We start from the raw sequence: 10,681 nt of genomic DNA on the forward strand, positions 1-10,681 counted from the left end.
CATTTAACCTGGTTAATAGTTTCTATACTTTATAGTAATTAATAATTGTAATAAATGTGTTAAGGGAATTTGGGCATGATAAAAATAAAATAATAAAAAATAATGCATAGTACCTAATTTAAATTTCTTACTAACGATAATTGTCGTGGGATCCTATACTATTCCACCTTTATAGTTTGTTAAGCTAATGTATATACTCTTAATGTATGTCTGAACAATTTTTGTCCTACACGGGCGGCGGTGCTTAATGGATGGGCAAAAAGGAATGTGGTTTTTATATTTTTTAAACATAATTGTACATATAGTAAGAAAGTCACGACGCAGAGTTGTCAATTTCGTATTGAAATTAAACTTTAAATATACCAAACACCTGAGCCAAAAAACTCAACGCATGTTAGGTTAGTTATTGGATTATAATATAGGCAGGAAATAATTATGGCGTAGTTATATACTAATATATTATGAATTTAGAACCAACGATCAATATCATGTTGCTTCAGATAAACGATTCTATAGTGCTCACCTTGCTAAACAATGTTTGGATATCAAATTGTAACTTATTCAATATGCATCATTAATACAATATAATTCTATACTGATTAGGTGAATGAAATAATTAATAAATTCTACCACAGTAAATTTTAAACGGTGATTGTCTTAATACATTTAATAATTATATAATATCTGATTTTTTGATTTATTAAATTTATTAAGGTTTTGTATTGAAATAAAGTGCTTATTTCCCGCGATCAAATTTTTTATTTAGCGATAACATATCACACACTGGAAGTTAAATTTTGTATTAAAATTTGGATTCTATTGGAACTTTAATTTCCATACTATTCAACCGGAAATTTAAATTAGAAAACTAATTTCAAAAGTCGAATTACTTCTTATATTTAAATGGTATAATTTATATTATCAATATTATTACACGCTTTATGATCGGTGCTTAATAGTGATCTACCATGGAAAATGTCCATAAAAATAAACAAAATTAAAACTATACATATTTTTCCTTGGCATTTATTACTTAGCTCAGAACATAAAATGTCAAGTATTTAAATACAATTCAGATAGTTCAGATACTAAATAATTAAACATTAAGGCTGTTGGAAATGACTTAGGTATGGTAAATAATAATAATATATTCACATTGTATATAAAATTGAATTAAAAACAATGAAAAGTCATTAAAGAATAAATTTATGTTTTTTTTTAAGACGTATTAACTGTAATCCCTAATTTCTTAAACAGTTTAAGATAGTTACATAGAAAAAAACGACAAACAAATAACTCCTTCAATTTGTATGTATAGGCATCATAATAAACATAACTATTATTAACGCGTTTTTTTTTTTTGGCAACCTTCGTATAGAATGTATGACATTTATGATAAAAATGTTAACTTTAGTTTTTGACTAATAAAGAAAATGTATTCAATAATTTTACTTATAATTATAATATTCACTAAAATAATTCTGTTCTGTATTAGCAAATTTGTATGTAATAAATATATTTAAATTTTCGTAATTTTATTGAATTTAGACAAATTTAAAAGTTCAATAATTTTTATTTTAAATTTGAATTTGAATATTTAAATTTAATTTAAAAAAAAATTTAAAGTTGAATGTATCTAAATACACAAAAAATATTTGTGAGTGTTAGAAGTTAGAATTCTAAAGAAATTCGTTTAAATCAAAATTCATATTTTTTTTATTGTTCATATCTAAGGTAGGAAAATTGAATACAAGATTCATGATAAGTTGTTTTTACTGAAATCCAAAAATGTAAATTATGTATTGCCACATTTTTATTTTTGTAGAAATTTGAGGTTTAAAAATTGACGAAATTGGACATTTAAACAAAGCAATTTTGGTTATTTTATTTGGATTTAAATACATTCATCGGGACTTGACATTTTTACGTTTACTATTACATTTTAGTATTTTACTACATGCGATGAAATTTTCAGATTAAAATATCCATTACAAGTACAACGGTACAACGTAATGGTTACGTACTTGCCCACTATTTTACTTATAAACTTGTTTTTTGTCTTATTTAATAATATTACAGAATTAAATCATCATAATAACTTGTCAACAATTTTACGAAATAATAGGAAAATATCAACCACATAATATGGGTTGTACATTACGGTATACCTACTCGGATTTTAATTAATGAACATGCTAAACCTATAAATTGATTATAAAATATTATATCAAAATTAAATTGACTTCAATTTTATTATCATTAATAAAAAAAACTAGTTATTAATATTAAAATGTCTGCACAACCATCTCGTATAACAGGAAATACATTTAGAAAAGTAGACTATATAGATTTAATAAGAATCACATTCTTGCTTGTAATAAATGGTCTCTAACTTAATTGGAAATATATACTATTTTCAAGAAGGTACTTATACAATGCTGAACGTAATACACGTTATAAGGGTAACATGTAAGTATTACGCGAATTAAAAATAGAAAAAAATACTTATTATCAGTATTTTTTTTTCCATATAAAATATACGTCAAAGTATAATAAGTAGGTACTAAAATTGAATCACTGTAATTTACTATAATCGCTATAATCACTAACCTCAAAAGCGTATATACCTATACTTGTAGTACCTATTAGGTACTTATAACTTAAGTAGGTAGGTAACCTATAATTCTCAACAAATAAAAGTTAAACTATAGAATAAGTTATAGATTCCTTTTAACTATAGGAATTGAAAATATTTCCAAAATTACATTTTTAGAAATAACCATAGGTACACACAAATAATTTAGGATTTTAAAAGACCATTAAGACACCAAGTATTAAAATAGGAAAAAATATAGAAGCTATTGAAAATGAATAACTAATAATAATTTATACAATTAAATATTTTGAACAATGTGAGATGACTGATGATTAATATTATAATTTATAATTTATAACATTAGTTAGATAGCCAACAGACCTAACCCAGTTGGTAATTGATATACCTATAGTGGTTGGATAATATTTATAGATTTAAAAAGTAACCTACACTAGTACGCTATGTCAAAACCATGAATATTGTGACATTCTTTTTTGAAACAATACATTATTATTATGATTATAATATAACGTGACAATATTGAATAAAAACAAAAACCGACAATATTATTATGTTAATCAATATTGCATTGTGTTTTCCATAAAAGGATTCACTTTTCATCAATACTTCTATATAATATAATCATCGCGTTGTAATAAATTAACGTTTTTCATCTGTAGAAATGAGATAATCAGTACAACCGTATAGTTTGCGTTGTACCTGGCTGAAGAGGCAGCATACTACCTATAGAGTTCAATCTTGAATTATAATATAATATTATATTAAAGATCAGCAATTGATTAAAATATTTTGTCGCTTTTACTTAACCACAGTAACAATCGCAAAACGTAAAAAAAAACAATTATACGTACGTGGTGCATAATTCTCGGTGGTAAATACTTGCAAATAACTAGCAAAATAATGGAATGGATTTAAAAAAAAATGTCAGTACTTAGGTAGGCCAACTTCACGAACGGTTAAAGGCTAATTATTACCAGCGCTTTCGTAACTCCCACTTTGGTTGAAAATTCCATATTCTAACCAAGTTCAAAGATACTCATTACATACAAATTCGATTTTTGCCATAACATTTTTCTATTTTTCTTTTATTTGAAAGTCGTAATTAGACGATAAATACTGACGAATGTTATAACATGCAAACCATGTATTGTATTATACCTAAATGTTATGATAAGAACTAATAGTTAGTCTTATTATTGAAATAAAACAAAACGTTTTGATATACAATCGCATTTTGAAAATCTGTTTGTAAAACAACGAAACGTTTTATAATAAAGTTGAATAATAATTATATTTGTATGCCTAGTGCAGTAGGCATCTAACCTTAATACAACCACAATGATATTTAAAATGCCATCATAATTATTATTATGTGGCAAAGTGGTGTAACTCTCGACTAGGTCATAAATACAATTATTTGTATGATGTTAATAATAATTTTCAACTCAAATTCTTCAAATTATTGATTATTACATTGATTGAATTATGACAGAATGAAACAAAACTATTTACTAACTAGAATGATTATGTTGTTAAATAAAATGTTATAAGTGTCCCCTGTAATATTATTTTACGACAATTTATTGGCCTTTTAATCATCGATAAATTCAGTTGTATTCATTTGTGCCTACATATATTTTGGAAAAAGGATGTAAAAGTAATGTACCCAATGTCCACATAGGAATGAAAAATGATATGTATCATAATACTATTAATACCTATATTCTAATAATTTCGTATATGTTATACATATTGTATATAAGTTAAAAGTAACCACCTACCAACTACGTATAACTAAACACATAATAATAATAACTTAAAAATAGTATTAGGTACTAGGTTAAAAAAAAAATTATTAGTATTGATTAAATTAAAATATAGGTACTCCTATTACTACTACTACACTGCAGATGATATTTGGTCTGAAATATTCAAAATTGTCGTTAATAATATAATAATATAATATTATTATAACCACGTTATGTTTCAAAACCTTGGACTTATATAATATACATGATTGAAATAGAGTTTTAAAAATTGGACACGGACAGTTTTGTGCATTATTAGTCGTTTTTATACTACACATAGTAAACTACTATACACGTGAAAATCACCTTGATGATATTTTTTTCACGGGATTTCCAATTAGTGATAAAAGGAAAACTCCGGGAGGAACACGCCGGGCTATATATCATACGTTTACTGTAGTATTATAGTGCATCGTATATTACATTAAAAAATATTATGCGCAGAAGAACCATACTATCACGCACATAGTAAACTGGGTCATCGCGGGTTCTCCGAAGAACAAAATGTAATAATACGTACATATTATATATATATATATTACAGCGCACCACGCCTCAGACTTATACCTCCGCGTAGCACAAGGACGCATGGCTGTAAAATTCAATTATTTCTTAGGATTCTCGACAATTTTCCATTATTTGCAGAGGCGGGATCGCGGTCTTTATACGAACGTCAACGGGACACAGACGGAACGATTTTCGTTTCTAGACAAAATAATAATATATAGACGAAAATAACATAAAAACAAATTCTAGACATATAAATTGTTATTACCTATAATTCACGTTGTAAATGAATTCAATTTGGTTTTTTAAAATCTCTATTCTGTGAAACTAAAGATAATATATTATCGGCGACACAACGTTTTATTATTTTTATTTAATAACTTTTTTGTTTATCATTGGTAAAATTAAATTATTGAACAAACTTTTAAAGTCATTTTAGTCATTTATTAGTTTTTAAGTTGTGTATTAATTTTTATTTTTAATAAGTCCAGTCCATACAAGAACAGTGTACACTGTTAAGTTTTAGCTATACAATATGCTCGAAATTTTACACAATTATTTTTTTACCCGGCCATTCTGCAGTCCTGTTCAGTGGCAGATTCAAGGGGGGACCCGAGGGCCCCCCCCCAAAAAAAAAATTCTAGATCCACTACTGGTTTTGTTACCAAGACAGTTAGACCGATACGTGGATATTTTTCCAAAATACATATTGTATGCGTTATTTGAGGATACTGTTTTTAGATTCTGAGCGAAGCGATAAATGTATTGATATTACAATGATGTGTGTTTTTTTTTTGTTTTTTTTTGTGTCTGTCATCACCTTTTAGGACAGTAAAAGTGATTGGATTTTCTTCAAAGAAACTTTTCTGATAGGAAAGCGAATCTAGTTGGCACTTTGGGGGGTCAAAAGTAAAAATTTCTTATTAGTTTTCAAACGTGAAAAACAAAAGAAAAATTAAGAAAAAACGAGAATTTTTACGCAAAATTTGTTTTCGAGAAAATCGATTTTGGTTTTTGGTGCAACTATAAAACAAATGACCGTAGGTACATGAAATGTTGACTGAATGTTTATATTAGCATTTTCTATACACCATAACATTTTCCAAATATGTTGACTTATTTTGAGCTGTTTACGGACATTTTCAGTTTCCATTTTTTTTAGTTTTTTTTCTATAAATATCAATAAAATTTTATCTGTTGAGTAAAAAAGCTTGAAAATTTAATAGTAGGCTCCTAGGTTATTGTTTTAAAGGCAGGTGAAAAAAATTAAAAATCCTTAGTTACAGTTTTTATTTGTAAACATTTAAAGTTCAAATCTTGACAAAATACGGAAAAATCACGAAAATTAGCAAATTATTTTGAGTTGAGAATTCATAAAAATTTTTCTTTTTAAATCTAAGATTTTAAAATGTAATACAAGATTATCCATAAATTTGTCTACTTTTTACAAAAAAAATGTCTACAAGAAAGTCAAATTAAATTTTTATGAGCGTTTGAAATTCATATTTTTACAACATTTGATATTCACTCGATATCTTATGTAACGATTTTCTTATTTTGTTGTTGTTCAAAAACGAATAACTGTGGATACATAAAAATTTTATTGAATGTTTATATTTTCATTTGCTATACACCATAAAATTTTAAAAATATTTTGACTTTTTTTGAGCTGTTTACGGACATTGTCAGTTTTCAATTTTATTTTTCTATAAATATCAATAAAATTTTATTTGTTGGGTAAAAAGCGTGAAAATTTAATATAAGGCTCCTGATATATCTTTTCTAATAGCAGTTCAAAAATATTAAATATACATTGGCACAATTATTTTTTATAAGCATTTAAAGTTCAAATTTTGACATAATTTATCAAATTTACAATTTAATAATTATTTTGTAGTTAACAGTTTATACTATATTTAACTATTATAGCTAAGGATTGAAAATTGAAAACAAGGCTTTTAGGCTTCACATAAATAGGTTATATATAAATTACTTTATTCACAATAATATCTTCAAATATACTTGGTAATATCATAGGCTGACTGACCGTTTTCGCTCAGAATCGTTTTTCTTATACAATGATATTATATAATTGAATTCAAATTTAACACTATCCATTACTACAGTGACCCACTTGTAACCTACTGTACAGCAGAGCGACATCCACTTACTCACCTCTTTAATATATTATATTGTTATTATATTAAAACGCGCTATATAATCCAAAACTACTCTCCAATGTATAATCTACGCGTCATTATCTACCGAAAACATGGCAAGCATGAAGTGATTTGATATCCAAATTCTTCTATCCAAAACACAGACATAAAACGCATCTGTAATATTATAAACTCTGTCATCGAAACTAACACGTTCCTCACACCGACCAGAATATCTACAATTAAAGAAAGAAGAATAGTATGTAGTTGTATAATATACAATACCTATTGCTGTAACATTCTCGTATCTGAGTGTCGTACACGTTTGAGGTGCAGTGCAACGCGGTGCATATACGGTACTGCACATGCACGCGGTTCCCGATGAGTACGAAAGGTCGATCACCGTGACACACGAGGGACAGAGAGAGACACCTCAGACACTATACACATTTAAGGTGTAATAATATATTAGTAGTTATGAATTATCATTATTATTATTATTATTATTATTATTATTACTATTATGATTAAATTGTCTGATTGTCAAGTTATCGTAACCCATCGTGGTTCCATTGTGGCCAAACGTTTATACAAAATCGTTACGAAACTGCGCGTGGCACAACGCGGTCGCGGTCCTTGGATGATGTTTATTTTGTCAACTAGATCGACACGTACCTACGACGTACAATGGATTCCAACGATCCGATTTTGCAATAACATAATATTATTGTTATATCAACGACCAGACGGTTTCCGACGGCGGTGATGTATACAATATTATTATTGACCTTTGGGTCGTGCAACACAAGATACCTCTATACATAGACGCAGAGTCGGAAAGCAAACGGGTTTTTGTCATTTTCATCCTTTCGTTACGCCTCGATCGCGCTTAGCGAACACAATGTGTGACAAACGAACCCAATACATACGCGTATAATATTATGGCGTGTATAAAATTATATGGATGGATCGACTTGGATTTTTTATTTAATTCCAAGATTATAAAAGATTATAAAAGATTATAATAGATTATAATCTACCGTTGTTCCGAAATCTAACCCTAACCGAACAGGAATAGCCATTATTTTGTAGTATTATATGTTCGTGGTTTGTACATGTAAAATGTATTAATTGCAGCTATTGGTTTCTTTGAATTTTTGTTCGATCAAAAGTTTTCAGTGACAACAAAGTAGGTATATTTTAAATAATCACAAAATAAAGCTGTAAATTCCGAAACGCACACTATTATGTTATACACAATTGTACAATATACATGTCAGGTGTAAATATATGTCATAGTGTTATGCTTAAATCGATGATAAAAAATAAAATACACGTAAATATAGTCGATATAAATGTTTGTTAGGGAATAGGGACATATTATAGCAGGTATATTATTTGTCAACAATAAAAATACACTTTTGATTTCAACCTTGTATATATACCGCAAGTATTCGGAGACTGCGCGGCAGTCAGCTCAAAGTTTCATCTGAAATCGAATAAAAACCAGTGATGTAGTCGTAATTTTTTTACTGAGTATACGTTTTAATGTACTTGATATGTAAACGTGGGGGGCTTCTCCCCCCCCCCCAACCACTATATATACTACGCTATTACTAATGATATATTTATAATTACATACACTTTACTACTACCTTACCGCAATTGAGTCTCTATAGTTTACAATCATACTCCTAAAATATATGATTATACATTTAAATTGTTTATGATTACCTATGTTAATTTCTTAACCCCCCTATCCCCACTTCTTTTAAAGTCAAAAAACCTAAATATTTATTAATATTTATAGTCTTAAATGTATACTCGGTAGTATATAAATTAGGTATCACAACTTTGAATGATTAAAAATAAATGAAAACATCATTTTTTGTAGATCAATTGTTTTATTTATGTAATTATTGTGTGACACAGTGTAGGTACATAAAATAATATTTTTTGACAAAATTATTTTCAGTAATGCATGTGACCGTGAATCTCGGCGTCGGCTATCGTTATAGATAAGCTTATAATTTTAGACGTATGATATATATATATATATATATAATAAATATAGATCCATGCAATGAAGTTAAAAATAGATGTGTAAAATGTAAAAATAATAATAGTTCCTAATGAACATGATCACAAGGAAATATGCTTGGTATTATTGGTTATTCGTTAATACTATTAATATTATTGATTTATAGCTATACAGTATATCCGTATACCTGCGTATCACAAATTATATTATAAGTATACGCATCAACCAAAAACTGGAGAAGTCGTTATACGCCGTATACCCGCGTATACGCTCCACTACACCACTGATAAAAACAACATCGATTGTTAAACAAAAAAAAAAAACAAAAAACGAATTAGTATAGCAGACAATAATATCTGAAGAACCGATCCGTCAACTCAAGGCGGAGTGGGTGGACAATAATCGAATTTACCGAGGTACGAATATTCGTTCTATCGTTGAACACGAAAGTATACGATGAATCGACGTTTAAAATTAAATTCATTATACCTCTGCGAACTCGATTACATTAGGTGTATACCAAAATAAAAGTACCTACACAAACACAAAATTATATCCCCATTGCAGCGCATCCTAAAACGGCAAACAATAGCCAGCGCTATGGTAAAGGTATATATGGTACGCATACTATGAACAGTCATAATAATACGCGATTACGACTTATTATGAATAACGGGGGTCTTTTTATAACGGCCAATTTATCACGGTCGAAATATTATGACAATTTATAATATAATAGATGAAAAGTTTTGATAGACAATAGGCATATTTATACATATTATTAAACTATATTCAGGCATCTCATGATGTATGCATCTATTATAGGTAGGTGTTTAATGGCAGAGGCCAAAACCATACAATCGATTTGGATTTTTGTATAAATACAAGTTAACGAATATAATATAATATGTAACAATGAATCGTTAACAATCGAGTGGATGATAATTTTACGATAAATAATATTTAAAAAAAACACTTTATCAAGATAAATATACTTTAATTCTAAATATGAAATCAAGTATATAATACCTATCATTGACTACTGTTCATAATAGTTAAAAAATGATTTCGCAAACATTTAGTTTTAAAATCACATCACATTTTTTTTTATTGGTCTTGAAATTGTACAATTTCTGCTTCGACTACTATGGTCATTAGCATAACATTATAAACATAAATACATTACATTTATAATGGAGAACGAAAAAAAGAGAAAAAAAATGTTTATCTTATTGTATTTAGACATTAAAATATTTTTTGAAAAGATTAGTAAATCACGTTTAACGGATCACGTTGTAAAGAGTTGTTCAGGTTTGATGAAAGTTGTTCACATGAAAAATTGTACTACCGAAATTAATATATTAAATATTTAAAAAAATGTAGTAAATAATAATAAGTCATATTACGTATTTGCGTCTGGTCAAACGACCGGAAACGTGATTTGAGTACGGCTAATATTACTAGTAGTCATGTGTATATTATAGGTAATACATACAATACTTCAATCAAACGACATTATTGACCTAATTCACAATTATAATATAAAATA

The 10,681-nt window shown here is 27.6% G+C and overlaps 1 protein-coding gene across 3 annotated transcripts in view; it reads right to left on the minus strand.

Moving 5' to 3' along the window:
- The window catches only part of LOC132942416 (neurobeachin-like protein 1), a 136,798-nt gene that overhangs the window by 47,223 nt on the left and 78,894 nt on the right, over window positions 1-10,681 (minus strand). The gene's annotated exons all lie outside the window — the stretch shown is intronic.

Source organism: Metopolophium dirhodum, chromosome 4, assembly GCF_019925205.1.
Source record: "Metopolophium dirhodum isolate CAU chromosome 4, ASM1992520v1, whole genome shotgun sequence".
Classification (NCBI taxonomy): Eukaryota; Metazoa; Arthropoda; class Insecta; order Hemiptera; family Aphididae; genus Metopolophium; species Metopolophium dirhodum.